An 8044-nucleotide genomic window follows, 5' to 3' on the forward strand; every position below is an offset into this window, starting at 1 on the left:
CATCTGATCAACAAGATACACGTGAAGCTCAAAGAGAATTCAACCGAAGAACTGCTGAAAGACGTGACCATGCTCAGGCCCAACAACAAAGAATACAACCGCAACGAAGAAATGTGCGAGATAGATTAACTTATTTGGAAGAGGAGATGCGCCAACAACACCAAGACATGGACACGTTTCGGTTTAGGACCGATACATTCATGGATTATATGATGGATTTCACGTCTGTCTTGGCTCAACAATTTCCATCAGCTTCCACATCTGGTAATCCATTTCCACAAACTTCACAATGGCCACCCGTATATGATTCGCCTGATTATCACCCACCACAAAAAGGAGCAGACGAAGAGGATGGCGAAGACCACTGACGGTCAATGCCCGAGGTATGTGTATTCCCTAACTATCACGATCATTTACATCGAGGGCGATGCACATATATAAGTTTGGGGGAGATATTATTTATATTTGCTTGTGTGTTTGTAGTGTCATTTAGTGTTATTTGAGTGTTTTATTTACTTTTGAGTTATTTGCTTGTGTGTTTGTAGTGTCATAGTCATGAAAATTTTTGAAATGGCCAATGATAAAAAAAATAATAATAATAATAATAATAATTGTATTAGAAGAAATGTCATGTATTTCATTCATGATCATCAATCAATTGGAAAAATTTAGAGAAGAATCATGATATTTGGTAAGTTTGACACTTATAATTTCTATACAACTCTGTGGTTTTCATTTTATACTGAAATAAATTTTTGCAAACACATATATGATTGAGGCAATCTTTGATTTTATTTGGTCCTATTTATATTGTTCATAAATATTCATTTGAAGCCTTCTTGAGCCTATATGATAAATGAATTGTGTTCTTGAAATTTCTTTGAAGCCAAGCACTTTTCTTTTGAATATATATGTGTTTGGTTGATGCATTGAGACACTATTTTTCACGATGATTAGATTCTACTCTGTGTTGGTGAATTGAGATTTTGTCTAGAACTATCCAAACAATACTCGAGGCGAAATACGGACAAACTATGATTTAGGAATGATTTAAGTGATTTTTTTATCGATTGAGCCTTTCAAGCTACCAAATAAAAATAATTTATCATTTGTCACCTCTTTGTAGCTTATATGAATTCGAATGGCACACGTAAATATGTGTAAAAGACCCACATTCGATATCCTTTCAAATATCCCACATTTACCACCCCATTGAATATCTTAAACATTAATTCATACCTTCTCAAGGGAGTAAGAATTCAAAGGATCAAAGAAATTGAAATTCTCCTACAAAAGAAAAGAAAAATAAATGATGTTTCATTGAAGAAGTTGGAGAAAAATGGGAGAAAAAGAGAAGAAATTAATAAAAAATGGAGATAAAAGAAAAAGTGGAGTTTGAAAAAGAGATAAAATTCATTTGAACTCCTAATCTTTATTTGTAGCCATGAGCCAAGGCAAAATGCTATGGACCAAGTCGTATTTGTCCAATATACTAGTGGAGAGTGATTGGGAGGATCAAGCTTATGGACAATCGATAAACGCTTACATTGAGTACGAATCTTGATCAACTTTACACACACTTCATTGCATCAAATATTTATTGGGTACTCCTTTCTTGATTGAATATTGCTTTGAACCCAATATTGACCGGAAAAGACCTCTTGATTTGTGTTTGTAAAAAAATATAAATCGATTGAGAATGTTTTGAAACATGAGTTGAAGAGATTAGAAGTTAAGAAAATTAACCGATTGCATGATTATATCCGGATGAAAAATTGGTTGGAGTGATTTGACTTGCGAATGCATGAAGAGTTAGTTAAATTATATTGAGGCCAAGTTTTTTAAAAAAATTCATGACTTGTGTTGTTTTGTTTTGCTCGTGACTAGCAAAATCTTAAGTTTGGAGGAGTTTGATAAGTGCAATTTATTGTACTTTAATCACTTGTTTTTAACTTGGAATTTAGTGATTCTTGAGCAGGTTTTATGTGATTTGTTGTTGTTATAGTTTGGAAGCTTATAATGAGAGTTTGGAGTATGAAAGTATTGAATTGGAAAGTGCCAAAGATAAAAAAAAATAATAATAAATACAGCAGCTGCAGCGCACCCGCACCTATACAAACACCGCACCCGCGGTAAGGCAGTGCACCCGCGCTAAAAGGAGTATCGCACCTGCGTTTTCACACCAGAAGCAACACCGTACCTGCGGTAGGTTCTGCACCGCACCCGCGGTCCCTGGACGACAGAATCCGAAAAATCTGTAACTTGGTGTGCCGCGCATGGAAGTCCAAGATAATGGTGTGCTGCAGATTGAGGCTTGTCTAGGACTATAAAATACATCATTTTCTTACCATCTAGGGTATTGGGGAGTCAAGGAAGGAGTAGAGGCTGTTGCTAGAGGATTGAAGATCAAAGTTCATCAAGTTCTTGGAAACTCTTTTGCACAACTCCGGGGACGGAATTAGCTCTTCGAACTCTTGTTCTAAGTTCTTCTTTCTTTTATTTTTCAGTTGATATGTCTTGTTTCAAAACCTTGTTTTGTTGTTTTGATTGTGTTATTATGAGCTAATTTTTATTTATAGAGGAAAGATGGAACAAAACTAGAAACCATGTGTTATAAGTTATGAACTAAGCTATTTAAGTTCTTCATATTGTTCATTTGTATTGTTCTACTCTTAATGCTTTTATTTTATTGGACATATTTTGAATGATTTATATGTTTACAATTTATCACTCGGAAGAGGAAATTATAAACAAGAAAAGAGAAAAATACATCAATGGTATTTATAGAGTTCGGGAGGCCTATAATGCTATCGAAGCCTATAGAGAATCTAGTGCTTGATGTGTTATTTAATTGTAGATTGTTGATGGGAACGTCACAAATCATTTTTAGATAACTAATATCTACTTAATACTCGGAAGAGGGAGTAGATAATAATAGGATTCTTGGCTAATGAACAAGAACGATTTTTATAACATATCTAATAGAAATTACACATGGTGGACAGTTGCGTGAATTCGGACCTCTAGATCTTTTATTCTATTGTTAATTGCTATAAATTGGTGTTACATTTAAATCCATTTTCAAATTTAGTTATTCTTGGAAACAAATCTTTTAATTGATTATTCTAAATAAAGTCGAGACTATTTTAATTACAAGTACTAATATACATTTATATACACATTCCTCGTGAAATCGACACTTGTACTCAAAAATACATTTTACTATAACTTGACGTCGTGCGCTTGCGAGCAATCAAGAAAACACGCAACACCCTCATTGCCATGGTCTTAACGTCTCACTCCTTGGGAAGACCTCTGATCACTTTTAATGCAACTTCTTTGTTGTTATACACTTTTCCAAGTACATTTAGTTCATTGATGATACAGCTGACTCTCTCATCATACTCATGCATCGATTCTCCAGTTCTCATCTTGATATTATCAAACTTTTGAACAACAACAGAAAGTTTATTCTCTTTGGTTTGTTCATTTCCTTAACAAAGCTGGATCAGCTTTTCCCAAATTTCTTTAGTCGTCTTACACATTTTGATCTTGCTGAAAGTTATTTTATCCAGCGTTTTGTATAGTATATCATTTGTCACATTATCATAATTTGCTTTTCTTTTATCCTCAGCAGTCCACTCATCTCTGGGCTTTTCAATTCTATGAGGTGCCCCATCTGTGATTGCCATCTGTGATTGCAACTGCTGTATTGGCTTTCAGAATCTTCATTGGTCCGTCAGTGATGACGTACCACATATCATCGTCTTGTGCAGCTAAGTGAGCCTGCATCTTGATTTTCCAATCATCGAATTCTTCGCTGGAAAACATTGGGATCTTGTTGAAGGAAGACATGATGATTAGTTTGAGTCATAATATTCTTAGACAAGATACAACCGCTCTAATACCACTTGAAAGGATCGGTTAATAGGTGATAAGTGTTTAGAAGGGGGGTTGAATAAACACTCACTGATTATGTATTCTTTTCGAATAATGGGTTCAGTTTAGTGACAAACTGACACTTGGTATCTCGTCAGTCGATAACAATCAGTTTAACTGGAAAACAGTTGTGGAAGTAAACTGACTGAAAGATAGAATAACTGATAGTAACTGAAATAGAAAGCACACGATATGTTTCTGGATGTTCGGAGAATAGAATAACTCCTACCTCACCCCTTCTATCACGAAGATAGAATTTTCACTAAAAGACTTTGATCGAATACAAATATTGTACTGACCCACTTCAGTTTGAATTTAAACACTGCCAAACTGAAATTCTTAGTTCACAAAAGCTTTTACAGTGCGTGACTAAATATAAAGCAACTGAATATAAATCTAACAAAGATTTCAAAGTGCTAACAATCTCGTAAAGATAGCCTTGATTGCTACTGATCAATTTGGTAAGAGTGAGCTTTTGATATTCAAATACGAGTGGTGATTTTAGCAGAGTAACATCAAACTTGAATAGAATAGTAGTTCGCGTTTTGTTTTTCTCAGCTGCTCTCTTCACCTATTTATTGGCTTCCCTCTCCATGGTAATATTAAATAACATTTGAATCTTTATATCCATTCTTTACTCCTAACAATGTTTGAATTCCAAGAAGATGATGAACTCCCTACTTTATTGATGCAGCCAACTCCTCGCCTGTTGAGTTCTTGCTCCACCTTTGCCGCCATTTGCATCATCTCATCTAAGTCCAAATAGTGTCTAAACTTCACTTGGTCTTGAATTTCTCCATTCAAACTACAAACAAATCAAGCCAATGTAGACTCATTATCCTCCTCTATGTTGGCTCTAGTCATGGTTAACTCCAACTCCTTATAGTAGTCATCGACACCTTGTTTCAAGATTTGCAACCTCTTGAACATCTCCCTATATTAATGATTTGGCAAAACCTCTTCTTCATAACCATCTTCATCTCATTCCAAGTCTTGATAGGTCTCTCATTCTACATTCTCCTAATGGTCACAAGTTGATCTCACCAAATAAGGGCGTAATCTAGAAATTCAACAACCGCCAACCTAAATTTTTTTGAGTTCGGAGTAGTGGTGACAGTAGAATACAAATTTTACCATCTTTTCCCATTATAAATAAACCTTTGGGTCCGATTTACCATGGAACGAAGAGATCTTCATCTTAATGCTACCTATATTACCATCTTTACTACCCCCATCATTGTACCTACCTAGTACGACCTCTATTTTACATCTCCCAACTCCTCTATCACGACCGTTTCCTCCCAAATCCTAATTTTGGATCTCATCATAGGCTCCCAATCCTTGTCTTCGTCTCTACCCAAATTTTTATAGACTTATTCCCAAAAGCACTAACCTTGATCCTACTCATCCTCTCGTGTAATGACTCCAACTCGGTCCTCATCATCCTAATGAACTGACCAAACAACGCTTCCATTTGAACCTTGAAGAGTCCTTGGTTCGAGTCATCCCCTACTTCCATCTCAATTTTCCTTTCAGAGATTGTACCTGCAAGAAACGTTAGTCGAATAAAAATATTCCTCGCCAAAATTCTCACGGTCACTCCATAGAAAAATCACTATACTCTTTTTTTGTCCTAAAAATACTCACAATTCACTCCAAAAAAATACGCTCGCACTCAATTATTTCTCTAGTCTATCTCTTTCTTTTTTTTCTATATATGGAAATTTGAAAAATCATCATATAATAATTCAGAAATTTCAATTGAAAAGAAATGAGCGAAGTTTGTGATGATTTTTCAATCTTTTCTAGTAGGTAATCTATTATCCTTATGCATGAATATAATCAATCCGGTCGTTGTGGTCGGACTCTATTATGTTTTTCTGACCACATTCTCCATAACTCCCTCTTATCTCTTCCTTCTCCGAGCTCAAGTTATGGAAGAATGAATTGAGAAGAAGGTATCAGTAGTTTCACTCAAATTTGAGAATTCTCTCGAAATTGATCTTAAGTTGTGTATTCGTACATATCAAACTAACAAATTCAACTTGTGAGTACGTGCAACAGTCTCTCTTGGACTATGCAAAATCGAGAAACTTGAATTTGTTAGTTTTTGCTCAAGAACTTGAATATTGACTAAACACAAAGAAAAAGGACACTTTCAATGCTATAATAATAGCACTAGTTTTTCAAATTTCTATACTCTTTTTTTATAACTTGCACAACTATAATTTGTGCAACACAAAAAACGAAGAACGACTCAAAGAATTTCAAGATTCATGAAAACAACGAAAAACGATAGAACAACAAAAAATTGAAATAACAAGATACTTAACCAAATTCCTCTGATACTAAATGGTGTGATTCTTCAAAAAAAAGAAGCAAACGCGATCTAATACGAGAATCACACCCTCGATTCAACGAAATAAAGAACCGTTGTGTCTAGATATTTTGAAACAAGTAATTAGTTTTGTAATTCACCCATAAACTGTGAAAAAACTTAGTAAAAAATAATAACGACATGAAACAATGGAAATTAAAATGAACCTTCAAAGAACTCGTATTTAACAATCCACGTAAAAACAATCGACAAACGCTACAAAGATCGAATCTCTGATAAATTTTATTTTTGATTAACAGAGCAAAAAGCTTTTGAATTTGAGAAAAAACTCACAAAAGTGCATAAAATTATTCAATGTTCTCATAATCCAATGTTACAAGGTATATTTAATCAAAAGCATGGGAAAATATTTTTCAAAACTCGAAAATTGTGTTTCCATAATAATTCCGAGTCAAAATTATGAATTTTTAAAGTTTTGTCCGAGTGGTTTTCCCTAGGGTGGGCAAAAATCCCAGCTGGGGCACGCTGGTGTGCTGGGGAGGCCAGAATTCTGCACTATGCACGCCTGTCTTGGCCTGGTGCACTGGGGCACGCCTCTCTCGGCCTGTATGATTTCTATTTGTCCTTCAACACTTGAATGACATTATAATGGCCCCAAATTTGATTGGCTCTTTGTAGCTTGCCATGAACCTTTGAAGAGCTTCTTTGAACTTCTTGCTTCGCCCTCTCGTAATTGATCATGTCGGAAACTCCAACGGGTCCAACTCTTCTTCTTTAGGAGCATCCTTGATCTCATCCGTGATTGTACCAATGCATTTCTAAGAGAAATAAATATATAAATAAGACCTAATATATTTCTAAAATAAGAAAATTTAGCATCTGCAAGTGGTTTGGTTAATATATCAACTGATTGTTGTTCTGTGGAAACATATATTATATGATGTTCTTCTTCAACACATGATCTCAGAGAAAATGATGTCTGATACATATGTTTGGTCTAATAGTACAATACTGGATTGTATGTGATTGCGATTGCATTTGTGTTGTCACAAAAGATCGATGATTATGTTGCATCAACTCCATAATCTTTAAGTTGATGTCAAATTTATAGTATTTGGGACATCAGCTTCCATCAACTAGATATTTAGCTTTGGCAGTTAAGGTGCCAATTAATGTTTATTTTTTGATTTCTTACTAAACCAAGAAATCAGTCAATCTTCAAGAAACTGAGAAGTTTCCCTTGTACTCTTCATGTCAACTGTGCATCCTGCATAATCTGCATATGAATGTCTAACTAAATAGAAATATGTCATTATGATACCATAATCCTATCAAATATTTTAAAATTATTTTAGCAGCTAAGAAATGTGACTGCTTAGGATCAAACTGAAAATGAACACAAATACATAAAGCAAACATAATATCAGCTCGAATAGCAGTTACGTAAAGTAATAAACCTATTAGACCTCGATATTTATCAAGCTTAACTGGTGAACTCATAAGAATTGATGTAGCAGAGCATGTCTCCATTCTGAATCTCTTTAGGACTTATTTGGTGTATTTGTCTTGATTGATAAAAATCCATGAGTCTAACTGTTTGACTTGCAAACCAAGAAAGAACATCAGTTCGCTCATCATACTCATCTCAATTTTTTCCTGCATCAATTTGGAAACATTCTTGCAAAGTTGTGGGTTTGTAGAGCCAAATATAATATCATTCATAACTAATAAAATATTATCATTTTTAACAAAAGTAAATGGAGTCAC

Source organism: Primulina eburnea, chromosome 6 (genome assembly GCF_022965805.1).
Source record: "Primulina eburnea isolate SZY01 chromosome 6, ASM2296580v1, whole genome shotgun sequence".
Taxonomy (NCBI): domain Eukaryota; kingdom Viridiplantae; phylum Streptophyta; class Magnoliopsida; order Lamiales; family Gesneriaceae; genus Primulina; species Primulina eburnea.